Genomic DNA, 25540 nt, shown 5'->3' with positions numbered 1-25540 from the left:
GAATATCTGAATCCGACGAGACTCTTTGTGTACCCAGTGTTTCGTTCATTTAGCAAACTTATTTTGTTATATAATTTATTCAGTAAGGAAGGGAAACACGAAAGAATGAGGATATTAGAATCATGTATGCATTTATAAGTATTTCCTTCGCTACATTTATCCATTTCCTGAATTGAATTGATAAAGATTTTCCATGGTCTCGTCTTTGTACAAAATTCCCCGTATTCCTCTGAGCTCAACTCAAATAACTGCCACCCCTTGGGACTCTGAAGTTTTGGGTTGTAAGTATGGTCAAAAAGGAATCCCACTTATGCCAAACGAAAAATGCAAATGTAAAGCGGGAATAGGGGCACGCTGGGGTGATTTTATTTGAGTTGCTTTCGAATTAGCCAATCAAGTATGTACCTAAATGATCCTTGAGTTATTATGGCATCAAAATGGTCAACATAGCCAGTATCCCCTTCATTTAGTCATCATGACTTGTACCTGACGCAACCCTAATACATGTTGCATTCGTATGGATTTAAAATTCTCTCTTCTTTTATATCGAACTATTTTAGCCGAGTAATAAAGTTTCGCTGTATTAAGGCCGTTTTACACGGGGCACGGAATTGCGAAGGTTAGCATTGCATTAATTTCTAAAAGGACGTGGAAATGCGCGAATGCGTGAACGAAATTAGGACAGGGGCTATTTCGTCATCTCACGTACACGCATTCTCGCATGTGTTCTAACAATTCACCGCTTTACACGACACGATTTTGACTGCGCCTTCGTCCACACGTCACCTTGTGCAAGTGCGTGCCCCGTGTAAAACGGCCTTTAGATAATGAAAATTCGCGTTTCCTTGTTCGGGGGAGAACTCCTCGTGGCTGCAAAATCTTTGCCTTGCGTTCGTGTTTCTCTTTTCAGTGTTTCGTGGAGGCTTTTCCGTCTCCCTACCCTCTGCAAATAAGCACGGTGCCTTATGTTGCTCGGAGTGCACTGTTACTTCTTGAGGGCGGAAGGTAGGCTCGTCAGCCAGCCGCATCCATGGAGACGGCAGTGCGATAGTGGGTGCCCTTCTGCTTTTATCAGCCGGTGCGGCGAGATACGGCGAGGACCATTTGCACAGCCTTCTTTCAGCTGCCGCAGTGGCGGGTGCACGCGGAAACGACCTAGCGCTCAGTCAGTTTCCTGCAGAGCGAGCGCTTAGTAGACCGGGTGACTAGATTCGTGGCCCGGGTGTCTCCACCTGTGGAACGGGTTATCATATAAACTCCTGGGTGGTCACTCTCCCGGAAAACTTTGATTAGTCAACGAATATCATTGAGTCTTGAAGGTCATAGAGTGCGTGGGAAAATTACCGAAGTGTGGAAAAAATAATTTTTGCTACCAAATTCAAACGATGATTTTTCATCATCGTCTAACTTATGTTCGATATTTGAGAATCCTATCCATATTGTGCGATTTAAGTGGTGCTAATTAACATCTAAAATATATTTTATCATCGTGATTTTCCTTTCTTGGAGGTGAGGTTAATGTTTCACGACACTTAATCGCATGATTATCTCCTCTCGAGACGGACATTTGCCCAGATAGATATTATGAAACTGAAGATTTTCGAAAATAGCTAGGAAATTTCAGGGAATTCCGATTTGATATATGAATGGCCACATGGAATTGTTCTTACAGTTACTATTGCTAGGAAAGTAGCTAGGAAATTTTAGGGAATTCCGATTTGATATATGAATGACCACATAGAATTGCTCTTACAATTACTGTTGAAATAATTCCACCTATAGTTAATGGTTTATCGTGATCCGTACCTTAGGAAATTCATTATGCTTCCAGCCGAAAATTAGTTTAATAAGTGGGTCAGGGATCTAAATGTTACAATCTATTAAATATGCGAAAAAGACTCAATTTTAAATAAAACATTATGAAAAAACTCCAATTCCTGTTTGTCTCGATTGTGACACTGTAGTCGTTGAAACTAGTCGAAAACATTTAAAAAAATCTTCACGGGAAAGCAGCCGGATAAGGATGGACATTGCTGCCAAGGTTTCAATGGCCTTCTCTGCCATCGTCTTCTTTATCAGCAGCATTCACCGAGAAAGCACCAAATCTTTCTTTACATTAAAAAAAAGTTGGTGAAAAAGTACTTAGTACTTAATTTTGTTCAACCATGAGCACCATGTTAGTATTGATTTGTTTGAAGGCGAAGTTTTATTTAAATGTTTTCATTGCTCTGTTTCGCTTCCTAGCATGTATTTTTTTCTTGTTCCACACAACTTGCATGGGAACGTGATGAATCTATTCTAACCATTTATTTTCATTGCAACACTCCATGTAATTCCAGTAATGTAATTCCGGAATCGTATGAATGCGGGATAAGTATAAATTTAATTTTCGCCGAGGGATTGCGGTTTTTAATCTTTTCTATCATGGGATCGAGATCGGAATGGCGGCGGGTCTTTTGAAGTGCCCGCCTTCGCCCATCATCCCACCCACCCACCCTCCCTCAGCGGCTCAGATAATCCCGGACGTCCCCTAAGTGCGTTCCGGCGTTTGATTTTCATTACCACGGCCCTTTTTCTTTTTATTTTTTCAAGAGAGAGGCGCATGCTGCCGCCGCCTTATCGGGGAGATGAGATCTGCGGCCGGAGCGGAGGAGATCGCTGGCGGGGTCATCGGTCAATCCAGACCCGCGTTATATCCGTTCGCATTACGGTCCGAGATGGCGAATAACACCTTTTGCAGCGGCGGCGTCCCTTTTCCCCCTCGCGGTTACGACGGCCTTTAAGGAGGGGACAAGGGGGGGAGAGAGAGAGAGAGACATTACAGGTCTTGAAAGTTTCTTGGGCCTTCCACCGGTTCATAAAATAGATTATTATATAACAGTTTGGGGAAATAGTCGTTTTTCATTCTTAACCCTTTCTAACCCAGAGCTGCTTCTGGGAGAAATCAATTTTCAAGATTTTTCATGTTGTAAACTTGAAAGTTTTGCTCTCAATCATATTAATCGTGGCAGCTAAATATATTGTCATTACAATTCACTCCACAAAATTATGTGTAGTTTAGATATTTCCTGAATAGAGCAGAAAATTTATGCAATTTTGATGTTTGCTTAGAAGCAGTATGGAATTATAATGGGTTGAGCAATCGTCGGCAAAAAACGTGGGCCTCATTGGAAGGTAATATAGTCATTATTTCCTTCTTCCCATCGATCCCGCTTGACCGGCGTATTTCACCTTAACTGTGACGTATTACTAGTTGAAAAAATCATGAAATTATATTATAAATTTAGGGCATACTACAGGGTGGAGAAAAATTGTGCCACGAAATTTTAATCCTGAACAGCTTATGCCAGAAAACGAGAACCCAAGGGGGGAACCCAAGAACCCAAACCCTTTGTCCAGAGCATCCGGCAACAGGGAAAACTCGCGGCCAATCGGAGCGCATGACTCAAAGTTTCCGTACTTTAAAAACCGCTGTGCGTTTTCCACCGAAACTGCACTACTTTTGTTTTTTTTTGTGGCATTAGCTGTCAAGGGTTAATATTTCGTGACATTATTTATCTCCGCCCTATATACTGCGTAGAAGGTGACATAATCATCGACAATCGTTTGCGTGGTCCATAAGTTTTATTAACTCACTGAGGAGAGTCATTCAGTATTTCCGAATTTCAAACAATTAGAACAAAACAAATTAGAAATGCAAGGAAGTCCAGTAAACGACCGGCGGCAGCGCGCGTGTAATGACTCAGTGAAAGAACTCACTTTGACAGGAATAATCCATTTCCATCATGTCGTCGTTTTTACCCAATAGCAATGAATGGATCATTGAGACGGTTCCTTTAGAGAACCAACAACTCTCCGAATGTAAACTTTTTCACTCAGAATTACGGAATAACCCCCAGGTTTCGTTAAACTATTCCGTTTTCAAGGGTGCTTGAAAATGAATGTGCGTCGATACCTGGGTCGGTCAGTAAAACTTTTTTTTGAGATACTAACGTCGTCTATGAATTTTGCTTGTCTCACGATATTTAAGATGGTTATACAAAGTAGGCCCTAGTCAACATTTTCCTGTGTGTCAATTATATAAATTTAATCTTAAGAGAAATTGTTGGAATATAATTTTCAAATATGAGATTCATGCATACATGCACTGACAAGAATCTCCATATACCCTGCAAATTTAAAATAACAGCTGAACTACTCAACTATGCTACGAAAAAAAGAGTGGTCTAGCGGGAGTGAATGTGTCCAATATCAGTGATCCTACCGAGAAATGAGTTAAATCCTACTTCCATGAAAATGTCAAAAATGCTCCTCTATTATTATTTTAAATACTAACGAACAAAAGTGTGGGCACCCCCAAAAGACTGAAAACAAACCCATTTCATACCCAACATAGTCTGTCTCCTAAATATTTTATTCTCCAATTTTTCCTGAACTTTAGACAAGAATTATTCATTTTTTTACACCCATGTTACATCAGTTCGCCAATTATCTTGATTGTTATCTATAGGTTGCAGTCGACGACTCTCTGAAAATGGCGTCGCGTCGATGGATTTCCAATGTCAGTCATTGGTGCAGAGTGAAAAGAGTGATTTTTTTTAGAGCGCGCGTGGGAATAAAATGCGTGCTAAAAGCTTTTAAGGTCTATTTATGCCCACGCTGCCGCTAGCCAATCAACTCCCACGTCTCCATCAAGCACCCATGCAGCTATTCCTTTCTCTTCCTCCTTTTCCTCCCGTATCCCACCTCCATCTTCCTTCGCCCTAACCGTTCGGCTTCTCGGCCGAAGAATGACCTACGTCAACGCCGCCTCCTCCTTCTCAAATTAGCGATGGATATCTTTCCGGAATCGGCGGGGCGTGCGAGATAGATAGATGATGATCGGGGAAAGGATCGCCTTCATTTTTTTTTCGCGAGCGGCGAGGAGGAAAGTATGGGAGGCGAGGATTATGATGATGATGATGACGACGGTATATCATCCTCTTGAAGCCGTTGATTTCCTCCGTGAGAAAGACGTGGGCGGGGTCGATCAGCGAAATGGGAACCAATCGATTCTCTTTTTAAATTAGACGACGGAAAGAAATTGGTGTTACCTAAAAATACCGATACACAGGGTGTGTGAGATTTTTCCACTTTCTTTTAATTTTCACCTCGTCACTAGACATATGTCTTCTATGCGTGATTATTTATATTTTTGTAACTAACTTAGTTTGAGTACCCATCCTATAACTTTCGTAAATCCTGCTACTAACAATAAGCTTATGGGTAGAAGTTATTACTTAAGCTGTGGAACGAGGATCATTTTCTCTAAGCATTATTTTTATTTATATATATGTAGAAAGATATATTCTACGTCTGTAAGTTTCTGGAAATAATTTTAAAAAATTACACTTTAAGTTTTAGATGGCTTGTTTTTTTAGGTTGCATGGTACATTTTTGGGGCACTATTCCTTACGTTCAACTTCAAAGTTTTGAATTTTTACTCTTATGTGAACTCTTTTCCATTATTTTTTACTTCAGTGTTTATAGATACATGGATCACTTTAGTTAATTTGCTGACCACGTAGATTTTTCATTTCACCGCTGAAGCAATGAATGCTATTAGTTTAATACTGGTGGCGGAGTTAGGCTAAGTCCACGAACTATGCCTACGGTGTGGAATATTCCAATGTGAAGTCTGTTAGTTCAAGGAAGATACGTTCATTAAAAGTTTCATTCACACTGCTAGTATTCACGGATAATTTACACCCCAGTTGAAAGGGTTTAATGAATTCGCCCACCACATAAAATGATGCTTAGGCGTTTTTTCATTAAAATGACCTCGTTTTGTTGGGAGATATTCTTATGTACTGAGGTTCTTAATTTCTGGTTACTGCCGCATTGGTTGCCGTGGCGATGCCAACAGTCTCGCTGGAAATACTGCCTGCGTCTTAAGGTCAGGCAGTAATGCCAGCGAAACTGTCTTATTATAGCAACCGACGCGGCAGTAATCGGAAATTAAGTACGTCAACGCAAACACAGAAAATCTCCGTTGTCACTTATGGTATTTGAAAAAAGTCACGCAGTCCGACCATCTTTTCTCTTATAGACATTTCCAATTAAACTCAATTCCAATTAAACAATGTACATCACATAGTTTAATTGGAATATATACATTATGAGTGATTTTTAAATTCATCCTTGTCCCATTGGTGATTATTTATTTCTAATATTTTTCAACTGTATCGTTAGGCTAATCGATTTGTATAATAATCGCTGTGTCAGGTCTGAAACCTATTTCCTCGGCGTGAATCGTGAACGCGGTGGTCGCGCCTGACCGAGGGTGGCTGCTGCCCCTGTTCCTCCTTGGCACGCCCCCTATCGCATCGCCTCCGTTCAGTCGGAATCAATTAGCTCGTCGCCCTCCCGTGAGGAGAGCGCTCGTCCCGGCGTGTTGTTGTTGCTCGCACCTTTTTATCTCTCCGCCCGCGAGGGAGAGACCGAGGTGATCCGGGGGATCAGCGATCCCACGGTGATAGTCCAAAGGGATGAAATTGATCATTCGATGCGCTGGGAATCGACTAGAAGCCTCAAGAGGAGAGGAAGGAACGGAGGAGGAAGATTTTGGGGCGTTTTCCCTTCTAATAAGAGCGTGAGAAAATACTACTGAGAATATATATGAGGTCGAACTCAACCAGTTCCCCACCAATTTATTATATGCGGGATGGGATATTTTCAAGAAAAAAATATTCTCGATAAAAAAGTATTCCAATTTAGAGGACCCTTAAACTTTTATTTACAAAAAAGACTCATATTAATTCCGAAGATTTTAATGGTATAGGTGCTATTTTTTATCGTAAAATAAGTTTCGATTCAATCAGTAAGATAATTTGGAGACAGTCAGGCCACTGCCATGTAATATGATACTGCGGCCAGCACGGCTATATTTTTGAAGCTATTAATTTTGGGCGCGGAAAATGTGATTTTTATAATGTTGACATTGTAATGAAGAGTTGTCCCATTCCATAGGAAATATTTTTTTTTAATTCGGATGATTTTGGGGGAAAAATGTGTCTGAAATGTATTGAATGAGAGGCTTGATTATTTAAATTTATTTTGGAGCGTGGTTAGTTCTAGTTATTGCAAGGCATTTTTCAATTTAGATCAATACATTTATAGGTCAATGATGACGTTTCCAAGACGTCGATTCTCGTCTATACTTCGGCTGTTTTATTTTATGCTACGATCTTCTACCTCCAGCGCTCTCTCATATGAGCTCTTATTTTATTTCGAGACATTCTCTCATGTTAGGAAGACAAGTCGGTGCATACGTACTGTCAGCTGATTTCAGCATTTCATTTGAAACATGGATATTTACTTTTAATCATTTATTACACTACAGGTCAAATCCTCTGCCGTTAAGGGCACGATTGTTGATTTATCTTCCGATACATAGACTTTGAATATCCTTCGTCACATTCCGTGGGGAATAAAAGTCATTCTCGAGATTTCACCGAACTTTATAACTTGACAGCGCACCTTGTAGTCTCTCAAATGACGTCTTCATTCGACATTTGATTCAGAAAGCCTCTTCGTCGCATTATGTTCTGGCAGAAATTCCTTGGGAGATGTTTTTGTCGTCCTTGACCGCCAATCCTTTGAAAGCTTTCTGTTTCCTATCATCCTTTTATTCATTATCCATCTTATTCCCCTTCGTGACCGAATCCTTTCGTATTATTTCCTTTCTTCGCTGCCCGCCGGAATAAAACATACAGTGGTGATCCTGCGTGGAGGGAGCTAACGAAGCGCTTAAAAGGACCAAGTTATGTAGGGAGGAGGGATCATAATTATAAGATTAAGGCCCCAAGGCAGCTGACAGATAGACTAAAATTTTCCTTCTTACATCGGGGGATAGAGGATTGGAATGGCTTACCAGAAGAAATGTTTTCTGAGCCATTTCCAACTCACGCCTCTATATTTACCAAAAGGATAGATAAAATTGAATTTTGAGGGCTTTGTAATTGTATATTTTTTAAATATTGTGTTTCTTGTCTTTTTTTCTTTGGTCTTAGTATATTATTGTGTAAAAATGGATTTTGAGGGCAATGTAAATGTAGATATGTATTGTATTTTTGCTGATTTGGTGCTATGTATACGGGGACATGTATTGTGTAAAAATGTTTTTTTTTTGGGCTTTTTAAAAATTTTGTGGTACTAAGTATTTTGTTTTGCATTTTGGTTTATGTATATTATAGTGTAATAACTTTACGTTACCACCCGACTTCATGGTCGACTTGTAACCAATTATTTAATAGTAATAATAATAAATAAAAAAATAATAATAAATAACATCGAGACGGAACAGGGGTTCAGCACCAGCAACATGGAACTAAATAGGACGTTGTCCATCGGTGTTCTCTCTTCTTTAAGACCTAGAAAAATCCTTATTCTTATAGCCGTTATTATTATTTTCATTTATTGCTACTATGTTGTCATGCAGTGGGTTGTTTTCTTATAGAACAAGTTCAGTAGAATCGTCGCTTATTTCTATAACTTATTATTTTTTCATGAGTTTCTTTATCGTACAGATATTTTGAACATAATTTTTCCTTCATTAATCTATCGAAAATTTTATATTTTACATTCTTTAAAAGTTACATTTGAATTATTAGTATTTTACTGTGAGGCCAATGGTTTTTCTTAAGGATGTAAGCTACTTCTTATTCAACTGAACTTCATCTATTTCAAGGTATTGATACTGGGTCCACCGTAAAAAAATCAGTCTGTAATATGAATTCAACGGCTTTTGCATAGTCGAATTAAATAAGGTTATTACATTAATCGGTCACAATGGCAAACATATGAATTTATAATTACTTAGGTACTCCACCGATTAAAGAATATCTCCACGGAGTACTTTAGAAGCATTGTGGGAGCCTGCTCTTCCTTTATGTCCTTCCCTCTTCTATTCACAGTAAGGCCTACCCCCTTTCATTTTAGCTATTCTATTCCTTCTTCTCTCTCGTTTACCTAAACTTCTATCATCTAACACTGTGTTTAACTTCCCCACCCCGCTCAGTACTCGCTCCATCCATAAAATGAAAAATATTTTGTTAATTTGTCATGGTGACAATGAGACCCGTGGGAGTAAAAAGGTTTCCGATTCGTGATCTAGATGATACGCCGAGAGATCATAAAGCAGCTAGGCATCATCCACTCCCGCCCTCTTCAGGCGTCACCCTGCCAAAAATGGCCTCGTCGCTATCTCCTCTCCTCATTCCATCCTTTTATTACTACTTACTTGCTTTTCCGTAGGTGTGCAGTCAATACTATGTCATCCCCCCCACTTCCCACTTTCTTTCCCAATCTCTTCGAGATTCCGTGCGGCGTTGAACTAGTTCTTCCCCACCCGCCTCTTCTTCCCTCTCTCTTGACCGCTTGACGTTTTCCGGACGCCCCCTTTCACGCCTACGTTCCCTGCCTTAACATCGGTTGGGGCGGTATTTCTCTGTTGCACGTCTTCTGGGGTCCAGCCCACTCTCGAAAGATGACGGGCTCGGGTAATTCACGACTTTTTGGCGTCCTTGAAGGCACCCGCCCAAACGGGCCAGTGGCTGCATCTCTTCTTCCCTCTTTTTTCGTTTTTTTGTTGAGGGTGGCGAACGTGGATGTGCGGTAAATCGAAAACCGATGTATTGTTAAAAACACCCATGGGACTGTAGTTAAATCGTTGAAATTGTAGCTACCTGTGTGACAATGCATATTTTACTATTATATAATACTGGTTTATTTAGGGTTATGTATCGTCAGACGATTGCTTAAAAAAAAGCTTTATCTTCTTCAAATAAAAGTTTTCTTTTGTTGTTCTTCAAGGAACTTTACCTTTTCTCCTCAAAAATCCTTTCATCAAAAACTCTCTAACAACATTCAATAAAAGTATCCGTTGAACATCAACATCAGTTTCTAAATATAAAACTTTACTGCTAATATACCACTTTTGCTTTGTGCTATATTATACAATTTTATGAAAATATCGCACATTCCTAGTGGCCTTATTTCTATTTAATATTTTAAAGTAGGGAAGGTCGGAGAATTTTTTCATGCCTTGATAGTCATACAACATCATGGAAAATGAAAATACAAAACTCTAATATGTGAGGTAATAGTCATATGTTTATGCTCTACACCCTCATGCCAATAGGTATTTACATCAGCGACCTCTAGACATCCCAAATTTTTCTGATCATTTCGTCATGTCTCTGTGTTCACGTTCTCTTTGGGCTAACGCATTGATATATCAGTGTCAATTGTCTCATAAAAATAGCATCATCGTTTCTTTCTGGGGTTTTTCTCTTATCACAAAATTCTTTGAATGGTTATTTGAAAAATATTTGCTGTGATGTCAATATAATGATGTTTACCTTTTCAGTTAAATATTAGAATTTCTTTGCTTTGAGCGGTTTTGAGCGGCTGTTTAACTAAGGGCTAGATCCGTCTTGCGTTGTACATAAGTTTAGTTTTTGGTGTATTTCAATTGAGGAAATCCTGAATTTTCTCGGAGAAATGTGTGCTTTTTATCCATAATAATATAATATATTCGTCATGTATGATTATAGAAGCCAGTTTGCGAGCCTCTTAAATTGAATTCTTAGTACTGGCAATAATTTTATGAACACACTTTACTTAATTCGAATTCTGAGCTTAAACGCCAGAAAATAAATTATTTAGTCATTTGAAACTCCAAGTTTTAGTCCCATGTAAAAGTCATAATGATAATATCGGACTGGATGTTAATAAACATAATCATAATTTTAATAACTTCTATAACGAAAAATGTTATGAAGATGCTTGGAATGACAACGTTTGTTATGTAACCAGAAGTTATTTTGGCTGTAAAAAGTTTTACATTTGATACGTAGATAATATTACGCAAAAGTAAGTTAAACATAGGCTTTGATTCCCGAATAAATTAGCTAGGTTTATTTGATATGAGAAACATTGATGAGGGGAACTGTGATTCTCCAATCACTTCGTTACCTGTGACTGCTACTCATCAGTAACGGTGGTTCTTAACTGTGATTGCAATCACCGAGAAGAATCACTCTTAAACGTCATCGGTGATTTGTGGGGCTGCTATTCCTGCTACTTTGTCCAATTCCAATGAATGAGTTTTCCGCAAATTAAGCGAATAAACTTATTGAAAATTGGAAAATTAGGCCAAATATTTTTTTGAGAGGAAATGTCTGATTCTTAGTTCATATTACGATAATTAAGTAAAGTTGATATGGCAAAGGAATTGATAATGGCCAATCATTAAAATCCCGTCGGCATTTTTTTAACATATTATATATATTCAAACCATCATGATTCAAACCGTTAGCTGTATATTTCGTAAAGAATATCTTATTCATCATAAAAGATGAATAAGACATCCTTTACTATACTGTTGGTAGCAGTGGTAGCAGACGAAGCTATATTCACCGTATCCACTGTCGCAGTGATTTCGAGCATTCGGTGATTTAGTCACCGACAGTGATCGGCTACTTCTCTTCCATCACAGGTAGCGATACATCGCTGATCACTAGGTAGCAGCGGTAGCAGCCTATCACCAGCAGGACTAACTTCACCGTATCCACAGTCGCAGTGATTTCGAGCATTCGGTGATTTAGTCACCGACAGTGATCGGCTACTTCTCTTCCATCACAGGTAGCGATACATCGCTGATCACTAGGTAGCAGCCTATCACCAGCAGGGCTAACTTCACCGAATCGCTGTCACAGTGATTTTGAGTATTCAATCACCGACGGTGATTGCTACTTTTCAGTAACGGTGATTCAATCACAGTTAGCGATATATCGCTCATCACTAATGAGAAAGGAGAAATTGCGCTGACTTACGTTTTTGAGCGAAAAATTAAATTATTATTTACATCAAAATAGCGTCCTTGCCTCAGGAAACGAAAAAAAAGATTTATATTACGTAGGTACTTTGTTTTAAAACCGAATGCGGGACGTGAACGATATTTTTACTGCTAACTCGGGGGACAGAATTTAAAAATGGATGATTGGATCCAAAACCCGTTTGGTTACTGGAAAATTCGGATTTAACGGGGTTGTCATCTACCCCCAAAATACTTTTTCTGAAATCCGTTGGAGTTACACGTCTTTGATATTAATGATGAACTTTAATTTTGAAGGTCTGAAGAAGTCAGGGCAGTGCAGCGAAATATTTAGGTGGTTTCCCTGTTTTTACGAGGACTCTTCCTTTTGCCCATATACCGTAGCCTTACTCGCTTTTTTCCCTCGGTGGGATGTGCCTCAAAAATATTCCCTCCTTGTCTCTCCAAATGTCCCATCTTTTCGCAGACTCCTTTCTGGAACTCCACTGAGGCCGCCTTGTCAGTTAATCGGCCGCCTCTTCCTTCTCTTTTACTTCTTCTTGGGTGTTCCGCTCCGGATAAGTCCCGAAGGACGCTCAGGTTTTTTATAAAGTTATTTTCCCAACGCATATCTCTCTCTTACTCTCGCCTAAACAGCTCTTCCTCATATACTCACCCCCTTAATACTCACCCTCAGCTTGGAAGCGCGAAGGTCGGGTGGAAAGGTCGTATTTTTCCCTTCCTTTTCTAATTAAAAAAAAAGGAAGAAACATTTAATAAGCGCTTGATAATTTTTTTCCCCTGAGGGGTTCTCCACTTTCATCTCTCCCTCTTTTTTGCACCCTTGTCCTTCATTCATGCGCTTGACCTTGTCCGAAGAAAAAATATTTCTCCTGCCAATCCTCGCGAATATGTGCCTAAAATTGGAGATGAAGCTCTTTCCTGCGAGGTTTGTTTTTGTTACTTTTATTTAATGACTTGTCTGGCCGCTAATCTACCGCTATTTACTGTTGTGTTATAGCATTTCGAGTGCACAAGGTTCTCATAGTTTCGTAAACCACTCCGTGACCTTATTTAATTCTTTTGATAAGCTCATTGTGATCCGAGCTTAGGGATAGGAGCACTGTTACTGCGTAAATGTTTCCCATCCATTTTTATTTTTTAATCTGTACCTCGTATCAGTTTATTTTATCGATTATTCCTATTAATGACTAAAATTAATCATTCATAGTAACTGATGGAGTTCCTTATAAAAATGATCGTTCCAGCTGCAGTAAAGTATAAATTATCTTACCAACCACAGTCAAGATTTTAGAATTTATGCTATACCTATTACGTAATCGTCTTCTACATTTTCTCATGGAGAAATTAATGTAATTGTAGGTATAATTTTTAAATTGGCTATTTTCTGGGAAAGATCTCCAACCTGAATTTTAAGCGAATTGCCATGTTTGAGGAAATTCTCTGAAGAGTTCCTGAATTTTTAAAAATATTTTTTGTCATTAAAATTTTTTTTGTGATGTAATAGAGTAAAAAGTGGTAATAGCAAAAAATGTCATATTTAACCGGAGACCTTACCAATAAAAGAAAGATAGTACAAACTCATAGCACCGTGGGGGGACTGACTTCGTGGGTTTGGAGCTGCCACGCTGTCGAGCAATCCGAACTCTAAAAAAACATGCAGCGGGAAGAAATCGTTACATATTCGACATAGTTCTGCCTCTTAAAACCCAAGTGAACTTTTGGTATCGGCTGCAAGTCGATTCTGAAACTTCGGGTCGCGAAACCAGCTACCCGAATAACACGATCCCCATCATCTGTATTTGTGTGGAGTCCAAAGCTGTTCGGATTATTGTTATTATAATCGATGCGACCGGTACACCACCTTGGGCGGAACTGCCGGCTGTGATCCTCGAGAGTGGACCAGTAGGTCTCGAGGATGAGTTACGGGCGGCGAGTATAGACCGCGCCGACCAGCTAGGTGGGTGGCCTCCTGATTTGTGTGACGTCTTGCCTCGTTCCTTCCATTTTTATCCTTCGGAAACGTACCATTTCGGGCGTTTATGAATATTTAATCTCACCTAATTCATATAATGAGCTGCTGGATCGGCGTCCAAGGTAAACTACCAAAGTGAACGTCTTGCGTCAGGAAGATGTATTTTTCAACCCAGAAATTCCAGTCTCCAGAAAAAATAAAGTTTACTGCGCTGTCCAGGAAGAGAAACGGTGGGAGGTGGTAATTCGTTTATGGGGTTTCATTTCATAATATGGTAACATCATCGTCTGATAATAACTAGTTCATTGTTAACGGTCTGTGTTTTTTGATATTCTTGCACATTATTCGTTGTTATGTGATGAGATTTTCACAAAAGATTATTTATCGGCTCTGGTACAGGTGACGCATCAGTAAGGTGACGTTTCCGTAAAAAAGTATTAGTCTGTTCCTGAGTTGCCTTTGATTACGATAGTTTCATAGCTAATGCATTGCCATGTCTTTGCTTAACGGCTTTGAGCGGCTGTTTTCTATGAGCTCGGTCCGTGTTGCGTTGTACATAAGTTCAGTCTTCGGGGGATTTCAACAGAGGAAATCCCGAATTTCCTTGGAGAAATGTGTGCCTTTTCCCCATAATAATGTAATATGTTCATCATGTATGATTATAGAAGCTGGTTTGTGAGCCTCTTTAATTGAATTCTTATCACTGGCAATCATTTTATTAACAAACTTTAACTGATACAAATTAATAGTGTAAAAGCCATAAATTAAATTGTTGAGTCATTTGAAACTCATTATTATCTAGCTATTTTAGCAGTTAGTAACCAAATTTTAGTTCCTGGTAAAAGTCATAATGATAATGTCGGACTGGATGTTCATAAGCATTATATCAGTAAGGAAGATAAATGTTCCTCCAATTTTGCTCGCTGAACTTATTTGCCTACTCGCATTGAATTATCAATCAATTTATCTTCTCTCTCCTCAAAATGAAAAGCAACCTAGTCTTATTCTATTTACTATAAAAGCCTAGCCTATGTATCTGGAGGTGAATATGCGATAAATAATTTCCATGCTCTAAATCTAAATATTATCTTCCTTCTTTTGCAGTTCATTCCTCTGAGAGGGTTCTCCAAAGTGTTAATGAAAGTGAAGGACCGTATCTTCCATTCACTGGAATGCCCCTTCTCGGTAAGTGAGATGCAATAGCTCAATATGAGTTCCTTATGGTCGAAACCGGCTTAAAGATTTTGCGATCTGCTTGCAGGATATTTTTTTCCACCCCCTAAATGAAATTATTGGACTAACACCCCTTAGTTGTTTTTCAACTAGTTTTTATGTAGTGATGCTTCTAAATTACAATGGTTCAAAAACTGTTCCTCTTATTTCATTTTAATACATAAATTGGATTGCCGCTATTGTAATTCCATCGGTTACGACTTTTACATTCAACTTTACTTTAGACTTATGTTGCATTATTTTGTTGTTTTACATTCGTATAATGTACATATAATTTAAGCAACTATCACCGACATAAAATTTATCTTTTCTAAAGTTTTTCTATGTATTTTTCTGGCAGATAAGTTATATAAGTATAGATATTGTCTCAATTAGCTGATGGGAGAATTGATTGGAGAGCTGCGTCAAACCAATATTAGGATTGTTGACAAATGATAATGATGATGATTGTCTCCATTGAGAGAATCGAATTTTTCAGGAACGCATATATATTTCCAAGCCGGGGAAAGAATTTGTTATATTTTAACCCTCTTTCTTCTCTTTTCATTTAAGCTATACTTCTTCAGAGTTACGGAATGTGTTTGTGGTGGTGCATGAAAAATGTTACTTTCCTTTCCATCCATATTGAGTGGAAAATTACTAGGCATTGCAAATTTTGAGATATTTCGGTATACGATGTGATTAATCAATATTTTTTTCTTCAACGATTGATTTGTTTGATATGGTTTCAATGAATCCGAGGTTCAGTGTCAGTCCTTGCCGTGAGTTTTGAATTCCTCAGTAGCTTCCATTTATTTCGCACGCAATTTTTTTTGCGCCGAATCGTGTTGAAAGGACTTTCTTCATGCCGTGGTCACTTCCCTTCTTCATATGAAAAAAACACTAACTATCTGATCGACTGCGAAGAGCCGAGTACATCCCCAGCAGTCACGGGCTGTCGATTTTGATGGCCTCGTCTCATCCCCCTAGAGAAACCTTGCTTTGTGGATGTGAGTAAGCGAAGGTCTTGAACCGCGCCATTTCATGCCGCACGCCAGTCGAGAAGATTTTTAATTACGATGCTCCTGGATCATGCCTTGGATTTGTGGTCGTTATTTTTAGCCGATGTGTTTTTTTGACGATGTATGTGGAAAAAGTGTGTCAGGCTTGTCGATTTTTCTCGGAATGTCCAGATATTGAGATCCGAGTAATCAGTGTTCTAATGTCGATCGTATGACTTTTCTAAAATGCTTAAAAAACTAAAACTCACTACTTATAAAATTTCCCGGGGCAAGATCCCCGGTTTGGGTCCCGCCAATATTTTTTGTGAGTCGGCATCCCTGATAGTGTGGCGTTATCGTATTTACGGGAAGGGACACTTGTAAGTTCCTTATCGTCTCAGTAAGGGCAGCGACGATATAAACGAAGTTTATATTTGTTACGTATCAGTTTTAACGAAAATATAATTTATAACGTCTGTGCTCATGTATTGCTTTATACTCTTCATTACTTTGTATCATAGTGCGTAGTTAATTTGGTTGCCGAAGATTTTAATAACTATTTGTTTTATATTTTCCACTTGATTACGTTTTTATCATAGGTACCTCAAAACGCGATGCATTTGAATTAATGCCGGCAGAAAAAAAAACATGTAAATTTGTTATTGGTTTAACCAGAGAAGTTTTCAATATCGAAATATTTTTAGTGTGTGTTTGGATGAATATTATTTTCATTATTTTTTTAGAATACGTAATTCAATAGTTAGGATATGTCTTACTTAGACCTGAATAGTCCAAATGCCCGAGATAATTTTTAGGCATTGCGATTGAGTCTTGAGTGAAATGTTGGAGACCATCTCTTCAGCATTCGTATCGCATGCACAACTTGCGTCTGGAATTCTTGAATTGTTTGTCTAGGGAATTACATTGCTATTTCTTTCCCATTATGTATTCCGATGTACCAATTGCGAAGCAACGTCGGTCAAGCAAGAGCTTTTTGCCATGAGCAGTTTTTATTTGCGATATTTAGTTATTTATAGGATATCACATTTCCTTTCGATTGGAATGCATTTTTCTTTCATATCTGTTCATCCTATCCTATCTGTCACTCGACCAGAAACCTCATCTCTGTCTGAAAATGCTTTTCATGTTAGGATGATTTGAACCGATATAATCTCTCTTCCAATATCAGTACGTCATGTCGCCTCTGAAATGATTCGGGATTAACGAGTCAGAATTCGCTACAGTTTTTTTTTATTCCGTTACTCCGATTCCGATTCTGTTGCAACCACTGCGGTACGCCAATAATTTCCCGATAGTTGCAATTACGTCTAGGTTAAAAAAATATGAATTCCAAGCGCTATAGTCCTTGAAGTACGCATTAATAGAGCAACATTTATGTCGCGAAAAATGGTGCTTTTAAAATAGTAGCTTAAGCCCTAATATCACACGGTCAATTGCGTTGCAATTTGGCCTATTATTTCTTGACCTAACTTTCGAAGTGCTTAATTTTGTTAACATGCGGCGACGCAATACATGTTTTAAATTGAGTGTTTCACATTGCTGCGCCTGACGATGCACATCAGTTAAAAAATTCACCTGTGATGAGTTCGAATGTATTTCTGGATCTTAACAATTCAAAATTCCACGCTCACATTTTCTCTCGCAATATCCCCGTTCGTTATGAGGTGGATTTGTCGCGGTTCGTCATTTTGAGTTGCATATGCATCGTCGGGAGCAAGGAATAAATAAAAAGGTTGGTCGGTCCGCATACGGCTTTTTTGCATCGGCATTCCTTTCCTCTGTTGTTGCCGACTCTTGTGAGAGTCCGTGTAAAATTAGACGTGAGAAATGACATCTATGGAATGCATTAAACGAGGCGACTTTGTAGCTCCCCTCTCTCCTACCTCATCCTTACTCGATTTCGGCTTCCGACCTTGTCACAAGAAAATTTTTCTTCTCCTATTTGACGGGAAAAATTAATGCTCTTTCAATTTCTTCCGCTTTCGAGAATAATAAAATACACCGCCGACAGCCTCGCACGTTGAGCACGTGAATATATATTTGTCTCCTCGTTTACTTTTGACGGAGTTGGAGTCATTCGGTGCGGGAGGGAGAGGAGGGGGACTGGGGAATGATTTTCAAAAGGCATATCATGCTCTCCGCCTTCACAGTCATCATCTGCCCATCAGTCCCACTCAAAACGAGGCATCATATGCGTCTGGCTGTCTGCCTCCTGTGACCCTTTACCGGTCCGCCCTTGGGTCGTCGTGTCTGGAGTCCTTCCTTTTGTTGGCGAAGCGTCCTTGGCTCATGACCGCGAAGTGAGCATGACACAGTCCTTCACCCTGTGACCACCCTTCCATCCTTCTTACGCCTTCCTCAACCGTGAGGACCCTCAACTCCACCCACGCCATTATTTGTTGTTGGTGTTCTCGAGTGCTCATGAGCGTTTATCGCGGTCGCATAATTTTTCCACAGTTGGTGTCGAAGTAAATTTTCGCGTGGCTTTGTCCAAGCTGAATGTCGACGTAAATTTGACAGAACGTAGTGCCTAAATTCCCCGTATTTTGATAGATCGTGTGCGTTTACGGAAGAGAGCGCTGGGCATTAAATAGGAATACTAAATAACATTGTTAGCTAAGAACCATGTGATATCGTGATGGGATTGTCTTTGTACTTAGTTGTTTTTCTATGAATGCTTCCAAGAAATCTATTTTTGGTAACATCGATTTTTAATAAATAAATGCGGCCAGGCTGTTTATCTCCCTCTAAATACTCAATGCTAGTGTACAATATATTGCATAATTAATAATGATAAAGGACTGATTGAAAAAAAAAACTATCGCATCCTATGCTTTTGGGAGCGTCGTGGTCTACCAGGTGGAGATTTCTGCTTTTGAGCCGAAGCATTCAGGGTTCTCATCCCGGATGAAGGCTTTGAACACCAGAAAAATCTTTGCTGTTAGACCAGGCAAAAATACTGACCCATCCACAGGGAATGTTTGAAGCATTCACTGACGATCTTAGGAGAGCTCTTTCCTTTCAAATCCGAGCCTAGCCTCGGGTTGAACACTATGACTGATATGACTTCAGTTTGAACCGAACTTAGAGGGCAAACCTATAACTCCTTACTATTTCATTTGGCCGCAATTGAAACAGAATTTTTGTCGATATTTTTTTCTCAGTTTAATGGTTTCAATTGTTTCTCAATTTTATTTTGCAACAATTTGAAATTAATTCTATCTTTTAATGTTTTACTATGCTCTGTAGTTGCCTGATTTTTATTTGTTTTTGAGTCTTTCTCAGCATTGCTCTCAAGCATACCTATCGAAAAAAATGAAGCATTATGAAGTTAACTGGTTTCCTTTATTCTAGCTGCTTAGCTTTCCAAATGTTTGTTTTTATTGCTGCTTTCTATTTTTTACCTCGATTTTGTGTATTATTGTTATGAAATGATGTAAATATTGAACACCTAGGTTTTTCAAAACTACTTACTTTTTTTATATACCTTTTCTCTCCGCGCGGTGTGCGTTTATATTTACCATATTTATAACCTGTCCTTTATTAGTGTCAATTTACGTCATTTACCTAGAATATACCCTAGCTTCCTCTCCGTGTGATATATCATTCTCATCCCTCTTCTTCTCTCATCTTACCCTTCGCCCTCAATATTCTCAATGGTTCTTTAATAGGCATTTTTTGGGCATCATTCCGTATTTTTCCTCTCATCGACTCGAAGGAAAAAAAAATCCCTGAACTCTCTTTCCTGACCCTGATGCACTTTTGGGCTTCGAATTTTCCTCCTCGAGACCCGAAACCGTGACGAATGCAACCGAGTCGTTATTTCCGGAATCCTACCCGACCCACGCCTCTTTCACTCACTTCCCCCAACCCCCAAAACATTCGAGACAAACCACCCTCCCGCACTCCCTTCCTTCCTTTCTTTCTTTCCCCCCCGAATGCAACCCCCGCCCTCCACGAAAAAATATTTTCCTTCCAAGCCACCTACGTCGACGATAGCCATAAATCTGATCGTCGCACCCCCGTCCCTCTTCACATTTACTTCCAAGTCTTCCCCGTTTTCTGTGGATACCATCCCACATGTATTTTACTCTTTCTTATCCTTCTCTTTCGTTTATTTTGAACCTCTCTGTGCTATCCTTCATCCTCGGGTAGTGGAGAGCTGTGGCGGATCCAGGATATTTTTGAAGTGAAAACTTCTTATGGCGCGTTAGGCACTTTTTTTCAGTTGGTTAAAAAAAAACCTGAACCCATGTGATCATCACCTTAAAATCGTCATCGCCTCGCTGTTAACGAAGGAGGGGGTAATAAGGAGAGAAATATTTTTGAATTTGCTCGTTCCTCATGTATGAAAATATGTTCCGAAGCAGAACGGGTTGCTACGTTTATTGACAATAGCTAATCGATTTTGTTCACAACAATAGTTATAAAAATATTTTCTTTAATGTCAGCTAGTCTTATGGGGAGGGGGGTGAGGTTGGCAATTGAGGATAGCCGCAATCCTTAACTTTTACGCCACAAGGACGGACGCGAGTGCGAACGTGGCGAATGAATACAGTGAATGAATCTGTTTAGAAATAAATTTATTTACGTACGCAGAGTCATCATTTAAAAAAAAATTATAATTCAGTATTTATTTACTTTTTCTTGAGTGATATGTATGAATTCTGTTGATGTTGTGAATACATCTTCTACAAAATGGAAAAAATAACTATAATGGATTGGAACCCTACCAGAACTTCTCCGCAATTACCGCGCATAGAATAAATCCATTCGGCTATGGGGCCGCCTCTTCACGAGACATAAACGGAGAGTCCAAGTATGTTAAGAATCTTAAGAGAGGAGAAACCTCGCCGCGGAGCCCGAAAGAAAATACTCCGATGGCCCAACGTGTGCGTGGACGTGAATTTCCTCAGTGCATGTCATCTACTAGGGCTTTTGCCCCTGAATTATGACTATCGGTATCTCAATCGCATTCGCGTACGTCCTCGCCGGCTCTTGGTGGCGAAAAGACAAAGGGTGCAAATTACTTCACGTGCCAACCTTCGAAATTTTCACCGACCCGGCCTCATCAGTAAAATGTGACTTATGGGTGCCTACATGTTATGGGAAACGATGGTACATTCCCTTTTTCCCTCTTCCTTTTTGTACTTGTTCTCATGGAGAGACCAGCGAATGGTTATTCCTCTCCATCCGTCTCCTTTACCTGGTCTCCTATCTCTTCTCCCCCTTCCTTTCATTGACTTCATCCCTCAAAATGAGCCCCGCCCACTCCACCCTTACAATACTACCTACTCACCCTCCCCCACCCTCTTGCCGTCACTCGCCCATTCAACCCCCGTATTATCATCCCCATTACGCCTTTTCATTCAATCCCCTCCCAACCCTACTCTTCTCACTTTCAGCCATCACTCACGCCGCATACCTCCGGAACGCCTTATCGTTTCCTTGAGGTCTTCTCACGCAATGACGTATGGCACTTCCTCTCTCTTTGTCGTTGGCCTTTCCCCCAAACAAACCCCAAGCCGTAGTATTTGGGATATTCTGAGAAGAATCTAGAGAATTCGGAGAGTTACCGTGCTAACAAAATAAGGAATGATGGCTACTTATCTGCTGGTATGCAACTCCGATTTTGATGGTTTCAGGAGTTATTGTGTAGAAATGGCCGGTGAAATATAATGGAAAATAGCGCTTTTAACAATGAATATCGTTTAGTTTGGCTCAGGTGGCAAAAGTGTCGGGAGGTATCATGAATTTATGGTGAAAGCGAAATATATCGTTTGGAAATAAAAGGTAGTTGCACTTTTCCGCAATTAATCCGGGTGCATTCTTTTAATTTTGTCTATCACGTAGACATTTGTGAAAGTTACTAGTTGGCTGCGAAGCTATAGAAATTTGGGAACATCGAACATACCTTTATTCATTGAGAATTATCCTATCATTTTTGCTGATAATTTAAGTATGGTATTAATCTGCGAGGGATGAATATAGTGATCGGCGGTGAATGCAGAATAATTAAATCGCTTTAAACAAGGATTTTTGGTATTAAATAGTTCTTGCAAATAAATTTTTAGCTCTTCCATTACAAAAATAAATACAATTACATTACAAATTAAATACAAATCACACTTTTTTATCCTAGTACACTCTCCGAAATATAGCAAAATGGGCATTGTGGCTTTAAGTAAGTTGAAAATATCGTTTTACTTTTTTGTTAATTCTTTAGCTTATGCTCATCCATGCAGTCCTCCGAGTGAATAGTCTGTATCATATTAACTTGATATTTTCCACTTTTTATCGTATTATAGCCGTTTTGAACATCCTCGTCTGTGTTCTGCTCTTAATTTACCTGTCCTCCGAGTCTTTTAGGGTTTTCTGGGGATTCTTCTCAGTTGCATGAACTGCGAAGGCAACGACGCGTCACGAATCAACTCTTAATTTCCTTTCATCTTGTTAATTTATCCAGGAACTCTTTTATATTTATTAATTCTCACACGCTGTGGTTCATCTTTGTAGTTTAGGGCGAACCTTAGTGGTTTGTCTATTCTGACACCTTCCAAATATTGTTAATTTCTCGGGTAAGGGTCGAGTAATTACGTTTGCATCCGATTCCCATGAATCTCAGGGATGCATCCCTTCCTTTTCGATCCTTACTTTCTTCCCCCTATTAGGTAACGCTCTTTTTCCACACGCTTTCATTCTAATTTACCTTTTTTTATCGTCCCTTTTACTTCCTCCTCCTGTCCACCAGATGTCTGTCCATTCTCACCTCCTTCACTCACCCTCTACGGACACTCTGGAGAGTTTGATCTAAAATTATCCTCTCCTAGAGAAATTCAAGGTCTATTTCATTTTCCTTGCCTCCCCCCATATACTTTTCCCCCTCATGCCTATCATCCCCCTCGGGGCTTGTCCACCTGAGATCAAAAACCCTATATTTTACCCGAATCACTGCCCTGCTTTCAAAACTTGCCAGTCTCTCTCTCTCTCTCTCACACACACACTTTCGATCACGTGACATCGCCGCCCATGAGCTCTTGGAATGCCGGGTGGCACGCCATCGGTCCGAGTGCAGTTTTTCGAAGGCTCACCCATAAACGATGCTCATCAGAACTTCGAAAAATGGTGCAACGCCATGCGTAACGTGATATACGGTTTCCTGGAGAATATTCTTTTTCCTCTAGTCGATAATTCTTCTCTACCGGATAGCTACTTCCCGTTACAAATTATGCAATGCCCTCCGGAGACTCATGTACCATCATTTACCATTCGTCGTTTCTACGATACTGTAGTAAATATTGTATGTTTTTTTCTAATATTATGATTATTTGATTCCTCCTCTACACTGTACTAATCCCAAAAATCTTTCTGTGTTGCTGAGGACAGTTTGTGGAATAGTATTCATAACGACATTAAAAAATCTTGAAAAAAAAACAAGAAGGGTCTTAATTAAATAAATATGCAATTCCTCAATGCAGGATTGTTGGTATTGCTCTTAATAATGTGACTGCTTTGCGAATCAATGTGATGTCAAGCTCGAATCTATATGTACTTCGTTGTATGTTCTTAATGTACGAAGACGTCTAAGGACAATAAATTTATGCTCTTTTCTATACTCTTTTATAAATACAAGTCGAAATTTTTCCGCAGTGGTAAATTCGTTGTGAATCAGCTGCTGGGCTAGCTCAAAATTGTCCGTATCTTTAAGAGGTTGGTAGTTCAACCACACTTACATACTCACCTTCCCACTTTCGGGTCGCGAGTGAGTTGTCCCCGTCCTGCGCTAAGGTATGTGATAAATTACTTCATAACATACTAAATAAACTTAGGAACTTATAGTGTATTTTTATATCATTCTAGTTAGATGCTGCGGTTAAAGTTGTAGTGGTAATTTTTCATTTATTTTGCAGCTTCAGAAGTTCCATGCTATCATAATTTGTTAATAATTGTTTTTTTCAGACCTAATGAGTTTATGACTTCAGCATGATAGAGAGAAAATTTATGACAATTCAATACATAACATACCAGAATAAGTTTTCAATCGAGATATTTTATAATTGAGGTTTGATCGAGATGAAATCGTTGATGTTATTAAATATTGATGTACAGAATTTTTATAACAATTTGTATCCGGAAAAGAATATTTGACCAAATAATCACGTGATGAAATTAAAAATTTGTTCAATATGATGGCTAAATCATGTTAAAAAGCAACTAACACGATAGTTAAGTGGTAAGCTAGACGGGAGGAAAAAAATTGAAGGGAAATCCTCCCGAGGAAGACCAAGAGATAGATCAGTGGTTCAATACACATATTGGAAAAAGAGCCATTATAAGTGGAAGAGCCGCCGTGAAACAGGGTTCAATGGAAGAGCTAAATTTTTTGCACAAATATTAGGTGTACTTTACGACCTTTGAACGTATCCCTAATTTTAAGATAATGATTAGGTGTGCTTGTAGGTATTCCATTTCATACAGCTACATTGTTATTTAAAAGGCAATTTTTGTTTTTGAGCTGGATTGGATTGGAGGTCTCGTTGGGATTGGTGACGTTTTGGGCAGAATTTTAGCGGTGTCTCAACCTTATTTTCAGCTCTGCTCGTTTTTTCTCTCGATATTTAAGTTCAATTAATCTATTGCTTTTTCGCTAAAATAAATACTACCGAATTATCAGCTTATGAATGAAATAATCATCTTAAAATTGTTTTCGGCACAATAATTTCTTGAAAAGTGTTGATTGAATGCATTACTAGGTATCCACCCGTAAAGTTTTTCAGACGATCGACTTTTCAGATCCATTTGGCCTTGGTGCCTCAAAAAATAATAACGGGACCTATACCGTTCTTCACCCTTGTAGTGTCCGGCGTTGTTGTGGGAGAACAATTTTCCTAAAATTCCGTGAGAGGATGGGCTGGCGTGGTCATCGGTTGTTAAGGAGGAGAAGCAGGCCCTTCGTAGCCCCTGGAGCATGGGCGGCTAGGGAAAAAGAGAGAGAGAGGCGGATGCTGATAGGGTAATGTGTTGAAGTCTTCGAATCTTACCTATCTCCGTCTAGGCCTGTCGTCGCCTTTGAATTATTGAATCAACCCGGAGCTGCTTTCGTCGCCTCCTCCCAATAGGCAGGCCAAGGATGCTTAGAAGCAGTGCGACTGAGCGCGCGCCCGCCCGGGGAAAGCGTTAATCTATTTCCTTTCCCATAGAAACTTCCCCCATTTTCACCTGTTCCGATCTCCTCTTTCTCCGTTCCGAAGGAAATGCCTGTTAAGCGTATTCATCACGAAATGCTTCGCGGCACGCATGCATGTTCCGCCTCCGCTTAATACCACCACCCGCGGTGTCCCGGCGGTGTCTTTCTCGTGTTATTTCTTCTCTCTGTTCTTCACTTTCTTCTCTCCTCTTATCTTCTATGCATTTTTCCATCTTTATATAAACGAATTCCGTCTCCATCTTTCA

The 25540-nt window shown here is 39.4% G+C and overlaps 1 long non-coding RNA gene across 1 annotated transcript in view; it reads left to right on the top strand.

Moving 5' to 3' along the window:
• The first annotated feature begins 14956 nt into the window (after window positions 1-14956).
• Window positions 14957-25540, top strand: part of LOC124153592 — a 213675-nt gene continuing 203091 nt past the window's right edge. Inside the window, exon 1 of the long non-coding RNA XR_006863701.1 lies at window positions 14957-15038. This is a non-coding gene — a long non-coding RNA (uncharacterized LOC124153592). The remainder of the gene's footprint in view (window positions 15039-25540) is intronic.

Source organism: Ischnura elegans, chromosome 1 (genome assembly GCF_921293095.1).
Source record: "Ischnura elegans chromosome 1, ioIscEleg1.1, whole genome shotgun sequence".
Lineage (NCBI taxonomy): Eukaryota > Metazoa > Arthropoda > Insecta > Odonata > Coenagrionidae > Ischnura > Ischnura elegans.
The sequence above is the reverse complement of the archived record's forward strand: the minus strand, read 5'-3'. Positions and strand labels throughout refer to the sequence as shown.